The following is a 13,689-nucleotide window of genomic DNA, read 5'->3' as shown; positions in this document are numbered from 1 at the left end:
GACTGACTTGATTACATCATTCATAGTGCTTCATGGGAGTGAGCAGAGCTAAAGACGCTGTTAAACACGGTCATTTTAGAAATAATTATTTTAGATACCAGTTGCAATATGTTATCGCCAAAAATCAATTTCCCTATGGAGAGTTTTACTTCCAAAACCTGACTGTTACTCTCTATTGCAAGGATTCTGGAGATCACTTAAATGAACAATTGATAAAGTTTGTGTAACCTGGGTGATCCAGGCTACCAGTAAAAGAGTTGAAAGATATGTAAAAAGATGGGAAAATTAAGAAAAAGAGAATAAGAGAGAAAAACGAGTGCTTTAGAAGAGAAAGTGTTCCGTCCAATTATTGATCGTGCTGCATTGATTGACACTCCAACGAGCCAATGGAGACTGCGCCGGCGACACTGCCGCTCAGAGACAATGGCCCTCATTTATCATTCTTGCGTAGAAACAGGCGTATATGTTGGCGTAAGATTATGCTTACACTCCTCTCACCGCCTGATTTATGAAGCTGTGCGTACCTTTGAAATCCAGGTGTACGCAATACCTGCCTTTGATAAATGCCGCGGCTGAAAACGATTGTCATTAGAATAAAACGCCCCTATATATTCAAGTCTCCGCTTACCCCACGCCCTCATTTTACGCCATGGACACACGGAAGACGGCAAAGAAGAGAAACTTGGATGAGCAAATGACCTATCACAATGCATTATTTTACAGCACGTGTTTTGAAACAATTAGCATTTAATTTCGTATCACCTCACATGTATTGGGGTGTACAATAGTGATGATGATGTGATGTGGAGTACCATTCATTCACATTCATAATTGCATGACAATTTGTAATATTCTTATTATGATGATTTTTATTGTTACGCTTATTGTTATTTAGAAGAAGAATGTCGTTATTATTATTATTTGTATTATTATTATTATTTAAAAGAAGAAGAATGTCATTTTTATTATTTTGTCAGTCTGAATTATTTTTTGGTCATTGAAAGCCTTTCATTACTGAACCCAGTCCGTGCGCACCTGCCGGGCCTAACCCTGGCCTAACCATCGTTTCACAGAATAGTACAACGGCGAGCGCGTCGAGTATAAACGCCTCGTCCGTTAGGGGAGGTGCGCGCGCAGTCTGCGGAGACTCGCGCTGCGGAGCCAGGCGAAAGTATAAACAAGACTTGAAACGTCAGGTAAAGCGCACAGGCTCGCAACTGAAAGAATACATATGCCTACAAATCAAATGCTTTGGTAAAGTCACACAAATTAAACATTGAAGTCCATGTTGCACAAAAATAAACACTGAAGTTTATAATTACTATGCTGTTGTTTTTTTACAGTGGGTCATAATATATCATATCTTTTAGTTTGTCAGTGCGTTTTACTGCGTTAGGAATTGTTTTTCTGCGCATTTCCGCACTAACTCAAAACGTGCGTACATGTACACCACCTCCTGAGCTGGCGTAGGATTTGAGCGTGCCGTACGCCAACGTCCATATTGATAAATCTCAAAGTCACCGTGGTTTTGGGTGTACGCCAGGTGTACGCTGGAAATTTGGTGTACGCACTTTTGATAAATGAGGGCCATTGAGAGAGAGCGAGCGAGTCAGACGAAGCAGATACACACTGAGTGATCTCCAGGGATACTCCGCATCTAAAGATAGATATTGAGAAAAAGAAACTTGAATGCAATCAAAAGATTACATTTCTGAGTGAAAGTGATAAGTCTGAAGAGCTGATGCCGAAGTGAGAAAAAGACGAGGCAGAGAATCGAGAATAAAGTCAAGTCAAGTTTATTTGTATAGCGCTTTTCACAATACAGATTGTATCAAAGCAGCTTCACAGTATTAAATTAAAATAATACAACAAAGTTTGTTTCAAGAGGAATTTATTGATTGATAAAATTAAATTAAATATCCCCAAAATATCCCCAACTGAGCAAGCCAAAGGCAACAGTGGCAAGGAACCGAAAAACTCCATCAAGTGACCTAATGGTGTCCTAAAACTCCATCAGGTGACCTAATGGAGAAAAAAAACCTTGGGAGAACCCAGGCTCAGTCGGGGGCCAGTTCTCCTCTGGCATTTATGAGCTAGAGGCCGGATTGTAGTTTGAACTGTAGGATTATATGAATGCCTGGCTGAAAAACTAGATTAAAGATGCGACTTTAGTTTTAAACTGGGAGAGCGAGTCTGAGCAACGAACAGTATCAGGAAGACTATTCCAGAGTTTTGGAGCCAAATGTGAAAATGCTCTCCCTCCTTTGGTGGTTCTGGATATCCTAGGTATGACCAAAAGCCTTGAATTTAGTGATCTTAAAGAGCGCGATGGATTATAGGGTGATAGAAGATCCGTTAAATAGACTGGAGCTAAGCCGTTTAGGGCTTTGTAAGTCAGTAGCAATATCTTATAATTAATACGGAGCTTTATAGGTAACCAATGCAGTGATGATAAAATCGGTGTTATATGATCATATTTTCTTGATCTCGTAAGAACTCTAGCGGCGGCATTTTGGACTAACTGTAGCTTGTTTATTGAGGATGCAGGACAACCAGCTAATAAAGCATTACAGTAATCCAGTCTCGAGGTCATGAATGCATGAACTAACTTTTCTGCATCAGAAACTGATAGCATATTACGTAGTTTAGCAATGTTTCTAAGGTGGAAAAAGGCTGTTTTTGTAACATATGAAATATGATTTTCAAAAGACAGGTTGCAATCGAGTATAACGCCCAGGTCTTTTACTGTAGAGGATAAAGTAACAGGACATCCTATGATGTTAAAGTTGTATTGTGCGAGGTTTTGTGGGCGGTTTTTTGAACCGATAAGTATTACCTCTAATAAAGGCCGATGTAGATACACGGAGCACTAAAGCACCGCAAATTATCTTCTTATTGAATAAGATGTGAAATTCTTGCCTTGGCTGGGTTTGTGTGTGTGTGTGTGTGTGTGTGTGTGTGTGTGTTTCTTCTGAGGAATTGTGATCACCATCCTGGACACGTGAGACGCATATGAGCGTATGGAAAAGGCGAGCAACCCACGGAGACAATTTGATTGTTGAACTTTGATCTTGAATTCATCGAAACTGGTATGAGAAATATTTTCCTTTTTGTTTTTGGACAAACAGGACTGAGACTTTGTTTTTGCATATTTTTCCTCGAGATTTGAACGGAGAGACATTGATTCTGAACTGAACGATTCTAAAGAGTCAACAAATCTTTTGATCTGAGTCATTTGATTCTGAACTGACATTAACTGAATCAATTCAGTGAATCTTGAATATTTGATTCATTTGACTGAAAAGACTGATTTGAGTTATTGAGTTTGTAATATTTTGTTTTGAGAACATTGTTTATTGTTTCCTTCAATTTTATTGGGTTATAAACAAACTGAGTCTGTTGAGTTTTCAAGAAGTTTTATTTTATTATTTCATTTTCGTACAAAGTATATGACAATTGTTCTCAATTGAGTTGATTTGTTTGAGTCCAACTTCCTGAAATTTCAAAAAGAGAGTTGATTATAAGCATTATAATACATTGTATGTTGTTAAATGACAGTATTGAGATTTACATACTCCAGACAAATTGCAATTAAGAAATTCTTCAATGAATGCAAGATTCCAACCAGTAAACGAAGTTCTTGGTTTTCACCTTCCTGCTGTATTGTTTCCCTCTCTCCAGTAGCCGCTCCTTACCTTCTGATTAGTTGGCCCATATTGAACCCTATACAAGTGTGACACATCAGACCTGACACGTGTTACGTTTGGCTTGCCGAATATTAGATCCCTTTCTACTAAAGATCTTATTAATTGTTAATGATATGATCACATATCACAACCTAGATGTGCTCAGTTTGACAGCTTATGTGTACCTGAGTGCTGCCTAATTTACTGCTCCACCCATATATGCATCTCTCTGCACCTCCTGCTACCTTACACTGGCAGGCGCCCTATACTGTCCTCACTCGAGGCACGCAGGCGTAGACACCCATTAATGAAGACATGCCAATTACTATAAGCAGGCAGACACAGACCCTGACCCATCATCATTGTACATACCAGAATGAGTTTTATGCGTATCGAACGCCCTTATGACACAATATGACTCTCCAGTCAAAAGATTCCTCAAGGAAATGAATTATAAAGAAACAAGCAACCACTGTATTCTGAAGGCATATTGTTATACTCTATTATACAGCGAGTATTTGTTGTAAATAAGTTGTGTAAAAATGGTAGCTTGAAAGTTGGAGACAGGTTATTTCTGTCATTTAGAGATTTTTTTTATTGTATGTGTGATAAATTTAGACTCAGATTATGTAAAAAATTAACTTTTTTTCAAATGAGTTATGCAAAACTGGAATAATTAGCAAATTAACAAAATGGTCGAAAGACTGAAAGAGAAGTTAAAGGAGAACTCCGGTGAATTTTTAAGTTAATCTTGATCGTTTTACCTTTGTGAGTACTGTCTATAGAAAAAAAAACCGAACCGGATCGGTGCTTGCAACGCGGAGCTGTTACAGTTAATGCCCAGAGCTCCCATTCAGCTAAAACGGCAGTTATGGGGGCATAAACCTAAAGAGTGTCTTTGTGCCTCTTAACAGACACAAAATGCAATTAAAATGTCTGTCCAACATGAACAGGGCCCTTACATGACAACAAGATGCGTTTAGCAACTTAGCCATTGTTTAAACTCACCTAAATAGTGTTTTAGACGGCTAGCTGTAGTCTCGCGCTGAAGTCCCGTGGGAACTCAGTTGTAGCCGGAACACGACGCTCCTCCCACCTGCACTATGTGCGCGATTTTTTTCCCCAAACCACTTCAGCGGAAATCCAGCCCTGCAGCTGATTTAATTGGTTTAGGTTACAGTGACGATTGACATGACCAATGAAAACCTTAGAATCAGCTGCAGGGCGGGATTTCCGCTGAAGTGGTTTGGGGGAAAAAAAAATCACGCGCACTTTTTCCGGCTACAACTGAGTTTCCACGGGACTTCAGCGCGAGACTACAGCTAGCTGTCTAAAACACTGTTTAGGTGAGTTTAAACAATGGCTAAGTTGCTAAACGCATCTTGTTGTCATGTAAGGGCCCTATTCATGTTGGACAGACATTTTAATTGCATTTTGTGTCTGTTAAGAGGCACAAAGACACTCTTTAGGTTAATGCCCCCATAACTGCCGTTTTAGCTGAATGGGAGCTCTGGGCATTAACTGTAACAGCTCCGCGTTGCAACCACCGATCCGGTTCGTTTTTTTTTTCTATAGACAGTACTCACAAAGGTAAAACGATCAAGATTAACTTAAAAATTCACCGGAGTTCTCCTTTAACTCGACTGACTTTGTTCTGCCTTAATTCATTCTTCATTTTCACAATAGCAATTTTACAAAAAGGCAACAGAGTTAAAATAATTTATTTTTACATTATGACTTTCTGCAATCTCCTGGAGGGTTATAAAATGGAATACCACATCTTCTAATAGTAATTTACTATTGAGGAAAGTTGTACCATGTGCAAGTTGATACATTTTGTTTAGGGTTGTATGTCTTCCATTTGAATTTGTTATTCATAGAATTTCATGTATATCACTTTATATATATATATATATATATATATATATATATATATATATATATATATATATATATAGTTTCTTATAAAGGTATCTGCCACTATCAGGTAACTCAGCTTTATTTCCTCCCCAAAGCCAAATTTGGCGTTTGGACCTTGTCTGCAGGTGAATCACATGATGATTCTTTGGGCTTCAAATATTAAATGGAGGGCCTTATAGTGTAACTCTACTTTGAGATGTCACTTACCTGTTATTACTTACGTGGTGTAACTGGTCACTAGAGTTTAAATCCTCAAATGTATGTTTTAAAGATAACACATACCAGAGTAGTTTTTATAGTATGATCTTTTCATGAGGTCCCCGCAGCCGAAATCGATCAATTTGACCTCCAGGGTCTCTGTGTTGACCAGGAGGTTCTCCATTTTGATGTCTCGATGAAGCACACCCCTGGAACAGCACAGGGCAGCAGCGTATATCACCTGCCGCATGAAGTGACGGGCCAATCCCTCACTGAAGAGGCCTCTGTTACGCTGCCAAAGGCTGTGCATGTCCATGCAGGGTAAGGGCCGTTCCAAGACCGATGTACTGGTCGAGATGGTCCTGCCAGTCCAGCACCTTAATAATGTGGCCACAGCTTGGGCCTTGATTGGCCATTACTGTCAGGGCCACCTCAAGTGGAACTGGTTTGGGATGGTCAGGCTAGAAGAATGACAGTTTTGTTAGACATAGGATTGGTTTCTAAAATAAGGATTTAGCCCAGTCTGTCTATCTATTGAAATATTTGTACTCTGTGATTTACATTAAAATGTTATAAATTGCAAACATAGAGACAAGTATGATACGTACAAGGCTGGTGTATTGCTGGTTCTTTGTCTTCGCTGTGAATTTCACAGCTACCATGAGGCCGTCCTTGCAACAGGTCCCTTCAAATACAGAGCCAAATCCTCCTTCTCCCAATTTCCTGCCAATGGCGTATTTCCAGGAAATGTGATCTATTAAAACATTATTATTTTTATTTGTTTATTGTTTAATACAGAAGTGTCCTGCAGTGAGGCCATACTTTCTGATGAAATGTTAATAGGGAAATATATTTGTAATATTTGTTCTTTTAAAAAAATCATTTGTCGCATGACTATTTAAGTGACCTGCAAAAAACCTGCAAAAACCTCCTTCAGGACGACTGGAAGGATCGAGGTTCCTGATGATCATTATCCTCTGCAGTACAGATGATGTCCTGTAAAGAAATCTGATCTAAAGAGAGGAATATCAAACACAAGCTTGTTTTAAATCATCCGTCACATCTTCAAACTATATTTCATCTATATTAAAACATTCATCATCACATCGTTGAATAAATTCATTTATCTGCCTTTTTATAATGCAGGGCTCTCAAGTGTCACGCATTGAGCGTGACAGTCACTCATTTCGGTCTTTTGTCACGCACTCCCGCCACACATTGTGTTTCTCACGCAGAAAAAAATATTTATAATATATTTAATATGCCGCAGGAATCAAGCGCGTCTCCCCTGGAATTCTTATTCGAGCCTGCCACTTATCAGCCAATCAAAAAAAGAAAGGGGCTACACAATAGCCAATCAGAAAATAGCACTATTGTATCTCGGTAAGATTTAACACAACAACCAATGAAAAAAAAGCATATCCTGGAATTGTTCACTTGATTCTGCTACAGCGTCGTCTTCCGAAGTTTCGTTCACAGAGGAAACCACTCCGAGCTCCGAGCATCACTTTGAGCACAGAGTAAGTCATGATCTCCTGTTTTAATGTTACAAAAAATTCACAACTTGTTTGACACAAACAGTGACAACTTGACTGCTGTTAGAAATGTTTCCCAGATAATTAGCATCAGTTTTTCATGAGTGTCTGTAACTTAGTTAGCCAACAGTTTTACAGCCTGTTCACTGACAACACCTGCTCAGAACAAGTGGTCTAGGCCAAGTCATATTTTCGTTATCACACGATGACTGACAATATTGTCACATTATAAACATCTCTCTCTCCAAATAGACTTAATAATTTTATTAGCACTAAATAAATGAAAGTGTATTGCATAGTCGATGTTATACACTACAGGCCAAAAGTTTGGAAACATTACTGTTTTTAATGTTTTTGAAAGAAGTTTCTTCTGCTCATCAAGCCTGCATTTATCTGATCAAAAATACAGAAAAAAATTTAATATTGTGATTATTTAAAATAATTGGTTTTCAATTTATTATACTTTAAATTATTTCGGTGATGCAAAGCTGAATTTTCAGGATCATTACTCCAGTCTTCAGTGTCACATGTGACATCCAGTCTATCACATGATCCTTTAGAAATCACTCTAATATTCTGATTTTTTATGAGTGTTGGAAACAGTTCTGCTGCCTAATATATTTGATGAATAAAAGGTTAAAAAGAACCGCATTTATTCATAATAAAAAATATTTTCTAATAATATAAATCTTCTTTAGCCTAGGCCTACTATCACTTTTTATCAATTTAACATCCTTGCTGAATAAAAGTATTGATTTATTTCAAAAAAAAGAAAGCAAAAAAATGACTGACCCCAAATTACTGACCAGTAGTGTATATTGTTGTTACAAAATATTTTTATTATTAAAACAGTTGCTTCTTTTTTTTTTCTTTTTTTTTTTTTTACTTTTTATTCATAAAGTATCCTAAAAAAGTATCACATGTTATGAAAAAATATTAAGCAGCAGAACTGTTCCCAACTTTGATAGTGAATCATCATATTAGAATGATTTCTAAAGGATCATGAGATAGACTGGAGTAATGATCCTGAAAATTCAGCTTTGCATCACAGAAATAAATGACAATTTAAAGTATAATAAATTGAAAACCAATTATTTTAAATTGTAATAATATATCACAATATTACATATTTTTTTTCTGTATTTTTGATCAAATAAATGCAGGCTTGATGAGTAGTAGAAACTTCTTTCAAAAACATTAAAAATAGTAATGTGTCCAAACTTTTGGCCTGTAGTGTAAATCACTTTTAAAATCATGTCATATTTTATGATTATATCCTGGCCATGGATGCATTAATCATTGCATCTGTCTTTCAAAGATGTCTGGTAAAAAAAAAAAGAGAGAGTTTGCGTTGTTCAGAGCTCATAATTGACCATCAGTACACCTCCTGGATGGGGCTTCATCAGTGTCCTGGTCCACCTCACACTGCTCCACCTGCTCACCCTGAGCTTTGGTGGATTTGGGGCGAGACGAACAAAAGAAAAAAGAGGCAAACTTCCGAAATGTCCTCTTTTTCTGCCCCTTATTCTTTGTATTCTTTGTTTTCTCTGTCCCTCTCTCCTTTCTCTCCGCCTCACCGATGCCCACCACAGGCGTCTCGTCGGGACGAGGATGGAGCTCCGCCTTGTGGTCGGTGGGTGTCAGTGTTGTTCGGGGATTTATCCCGGGCACACACTCTCCTCCTCCCTCAACTCCCACTCTACGAATGTGGCGCTGTCCCATAATCAACACGATAAACCGCAATCAACAAATGCAAACACACCGCAAGAACTGCAAAAACACTGTTGATATCTGAACTCCTTACTCGCTACAAAGTGATCAGGGAGTTTCACGCTTTTATATTGTCCTCAACATTCTATGTCCTCTATGATGTCATAAGGGCTCATACAGGCTGAGAGAAGCAGATTCTCTCAAACATCAAAGTAATGAACATCACTTTTTAAAATATATATTTTTTCACATGTTTCATATATATATATATATATATATATATATATATATATATATATATATATATATATATATATAACCAAACATTTAACTGTTAATTATACTTCTTTTCAGTAAGAAGCATGAAGACGTTTCATTTTTGTGATGTAGGCTATAGCCTACAAATGCAAACACTGTACATCTGTTTGATTTTGACTTTACACTACTCAGTTTGAGGTACATTATGAGATGTTGCAACTGTAATTCCTCACCATCAGCATTTAACAAGTGCATGTCCATCAACAAACCGATTATTTTACTTGTACTTATTTATTTACCGAGTATTTTTTCTAATTTATTGTGGTGAACATGTGAAACTGTATCAATAACAGTGCATATAGCCGAGCTCTAGCGTGAATGACTGATGATGTAACATCATAAACGTTGGTAAAACAAATCTTGCTCCATGCTTAATCTTTCCTCAAAGTAGTGAGAACGACAGACAATCTGCATTATTAATAGACACAGTTTTAGGTAATAGTGGCCCACAACTGATTAGAAGTATTTCAGTAAGAAAGTAATAATGTTAACCAGTTAGCAGGAGACCCTACACAATATAAAACTCAAAACTAAGTATGTTGAACACCATCTTTCATGAGCAAGCGGTTTGCAAATCCTGCTGTGAGCTCTGAGATTTGAGAAGCAGTTGTCAGTAAAATAAAGGGAACACAGCAAAAGTTTAGGATTATACTGCTGTGGTATCGTGGTAAAGGTGAATTTTAACCACTGATTCTTCACATGCTCGTCCTTGGGCTGTGAAAAAAAAACTAGCTTACCTTAACATTGTTGAGCACAGCGTTTTCTCGACATGATGCTGTCCAGACCAGTATCCACAGGAATCAGCTGCAGTGTTTGAGGTTCAAGTTTAGGGTGGCCATTTCCATAACACCCAAAAGGAGGACACTTTGCGGCCTTTAGTGAGGCAAGAATAATTGCATAGGACTCGCAACTACAATACAATTTTGTCCATCATATCGATGGCATCATGATACAGTGATTCAGAAATAGTCTATTCGTTGCCAGACAATTTGATCTACGATATATCTTGATGTAGACCTATGTGTAACAGAAGAAGCAAAAAAGTGTTTATTCACAGTATTTGTATTTATTCAAGACATTGTGTCTGTTTCAAAAACTAACCACTGAGATGAACCTGTCATGAAAAGTGCACAGTGCCAGAAAACATAACATTTCTGGACTTCTGGAAATAAAATAAATACATAAATAAACAAATAATGAATGCGAAAAAAAAATACATACACATTTCAGTTCTTAACAAAGAAGTTCACCCTCTGCAGCAGCTCAGGCGAACAACAGCACCTCTAGAGTCATCATGGACAAATTCGTGCTCTTTTGCATTCTGGATTAAATGAGGTCTGATGTTTCGGCATGTTAACGTTATGATATGATGTAGCCAGCATGTGGACTCCACAACGTGGAGGCTTGTTTACGTTTTTTAACCAATGATATCTCAGATATTTATTTGACACTACTTTCAGCCAATCATTTGTTTGACCAGAGATCTTACGCCATTAGAAGATTCTAGAGCGGGTTTTTTTAGGCCGATTCAGCGCAACTCCAAAAAGGAGGACAAATGAGTATCCGGCTTGAGGCTGCGCCGGACAGGGGGCTTAAAATACGGACTGTCCGGCCAAAATCCAGACGTATGGCCACCCTATTCAAGTTTTCCCTGCATGGTGTCTGCGCGCGCAATAAGTGGGCGGGCAATATATGCTTATGTTTCGTCACAACTAAACGGCTTATGACTCGTTTGAAAAACGATTCATTTCATTGACTCAGAGTCGACTCTTATTTTTGAAAGACAATAACTTTATATACGGTGCACTTTCAGATTTAAAACTTTGCAGGATGTTTTCATTCACTTAGAGCTATGTTACACACTATACATGAAAGGTCATTTTCAAAAATCCATAGGGGCACTTTAAGAAAAATCATGTCTAAATTCATGTCAACACCATTGCTGAGTATCTCTTTAAAACTGCAGTGAAAAAAAGAGATGGTTTGAAACCTTGAGCTGGTGTGAGTGAGTGTGGGGCTAATTTGCATATTCATAGAACTTATTCAAGCTATTTTAAGGCATGAAGAAATATTTTCAAGGAAAAAAACGTTTAAATATGTAATTTTGGTGAACAAAGATGAGTTTTAAGGAATACAATTATCAATTATACATGACTACAGGGGGACTTTAATGAAGTTAACTAATGTAAACAAATAAAAACGGTAACACTTTACAATAAGGTTCATTAGTTAACATTAGTTTATGACCTTAGTTAACATGAACTAAGCATGAACAATACTTCTACAGCATTTATTAATCTTAGTTAATATTAATTTCAACATTTACTAATACGTTATTAAAAACAAAGGCATTTGTTAACATTAGTTAATGCACCATGAACTAACATGAACAAACAATGAACAGCTGGATTTTTATTAACTAACATTAAAAAAGATTAAAAAATACTGTAACAAATGTATTGCTCACTGTTAGTTCATGCTAGTTAATGCATTAACTAATGTTAACTAATGAACCTTATTGTAAAGTGTTACCATAAAAACCTTTCTAGATATCATTTATGTATTAATCTTATTACATTTTTATTACAAAAACTACAGAAAAAAATCACATTAGATAAAAAAGACCCTCCAAATGGAGATGCTATAAAACATACACATTGCATATTGTCTTTCATGTTTAACCATGATTTGTCCAAATCTGTTCATTCTAGTAGTTTTATAAGGTTTACAAAGGAATTACCCCATGGTCTTAATCATTATGATTAATGATTAAATTAGTTATTAATGTATGTTTAATCAGTTTTTATGCAGATTGCTTTAAAAGTCTTGTAGTGTGACAAATACATTTTGAAAAATGCAGCCGTTCCATGTAGTTTCTCAAAAAACATCATAAAAACATTTAATAATTTACAAAAAATATCATTAAAGCATCATACAACCTTATTATAGCTGTAACGGTCACCAGCTGGAGTGCCCTTGAGAGCCACCAGAGGGCACTCCACATCAGATTATGGTCATTCCTCACAAACTACATCTCCCATAATTCTCTGCCTGGACTCCTATCCCCCTGTATGTCATTATCTTGTTTATTCACCCCATATAAGCCTGGTTTTCACATTCGTTCCCAGCAAAGTCTTGTATGTTGTTACACTGCATCTCTGATGATAATTGCCTGTTTCTTGGATTCCCTTTTTGCCTCTGACCCTTGTTTGTTTGTTTGTTTGTTTGACTGCCTTCCTGTGCTTGATTACGATTCTGGATCACTCAAATAAACTGCATTTGGATTCTCAACCTTTGTGTCTCAGAGCAGTAGCCTACATAACAAAAGACTTAGCCAAATATGGATCCAGCAGTTGAGTTAGTCAGCATGCACCAAGGTATCCATACCCTCGAAGAGCACATTCATATTTAACTGGACATTGCAAATGTTTCTGAACTGCCAGATTGTGCTCTCATTTACTGACTTAACTTTCCGCTCAAGGACAAACTAATACACAATGCTCCTCGAGGGTCTTTCAGTGACTTTTTGGATCATGCCCTGCTTTTGTGTGGTTCTTCCTTCACTGTTAGGGAGGTTGAGGAGGACATGTCCATCACACTCCAAGGTCCAGTGGCCACCGAGCTTGGCCCATCAGTCACCAGCATGCCCATGTCTGATGACTGCTAGTCCTGTGTTTTATGTACCTCCCTGTCCTTTGGTTCCCACACCAGAGCCTGAGCTTCTTCACGTCATGCCTGCCGAGCCCGAGCTTCTTCACGTCATACCCGCCGCGCCTGAGTCGGCTCCAGAAGATACAGCACTCATCATAGTTGCCACGGCTATTTTGAGTGTGAGGGCAGTAGGGCTGCACGATATTGAAGAAAAACGGTCACCAACTGGAGTGCCCTTGAGAGCCACCAGAGGGCATCCACATCAGACTATTGTCATCTCCCATAATTCTCTGCCTGGACTCATCAGCACTCATTGTATCCATCTGTGTGTCATTATCTTGTTTATTCACCCCATATAAGCCTGGTTTTCACATTCATTCCCTGTGAAGTCTTGTATGTTGTTACACTGCATCTCTGAGCATTCTCCCTGGCTTCATTGTCTCTTGGTTCTTGGATTTTTGCCAGTTTTTTGGATTCCTTTTTGCCTCTGACCCCTGCCTGTTTGTTTGGACTGCCTTCCTGTGCTTGACCCTTTGCCTGTGTTTGATTACGATTCTGGATTACTCAAATAAACTGCATTTGGATCCTCAACCTTTATGTCTCAGAGCAGTGGCAAGTAGAGTTTAATTAATGTTAGCATGTTTCCAAGCTAACAGCAAGCTAACAATAAT

The sequence above is a fragment of the Leuciscus leuciscus genome, assembly GCF_965113295.1.
Source record: "Leuciscus leuciscus genome assembly, chromosome: 5".
Taxonomy (NCBI): Eukaryota; Metazoa; Chordata; class Actinopteri; order Cypriniformes; family Leuciscidae; genus Leuciscus; species Leuciscus leuciscus.
The sequence above is the reverse complement of the archived record's forward strand: the minus strand, read 5'-3'. Positions refer to the sequence as shown.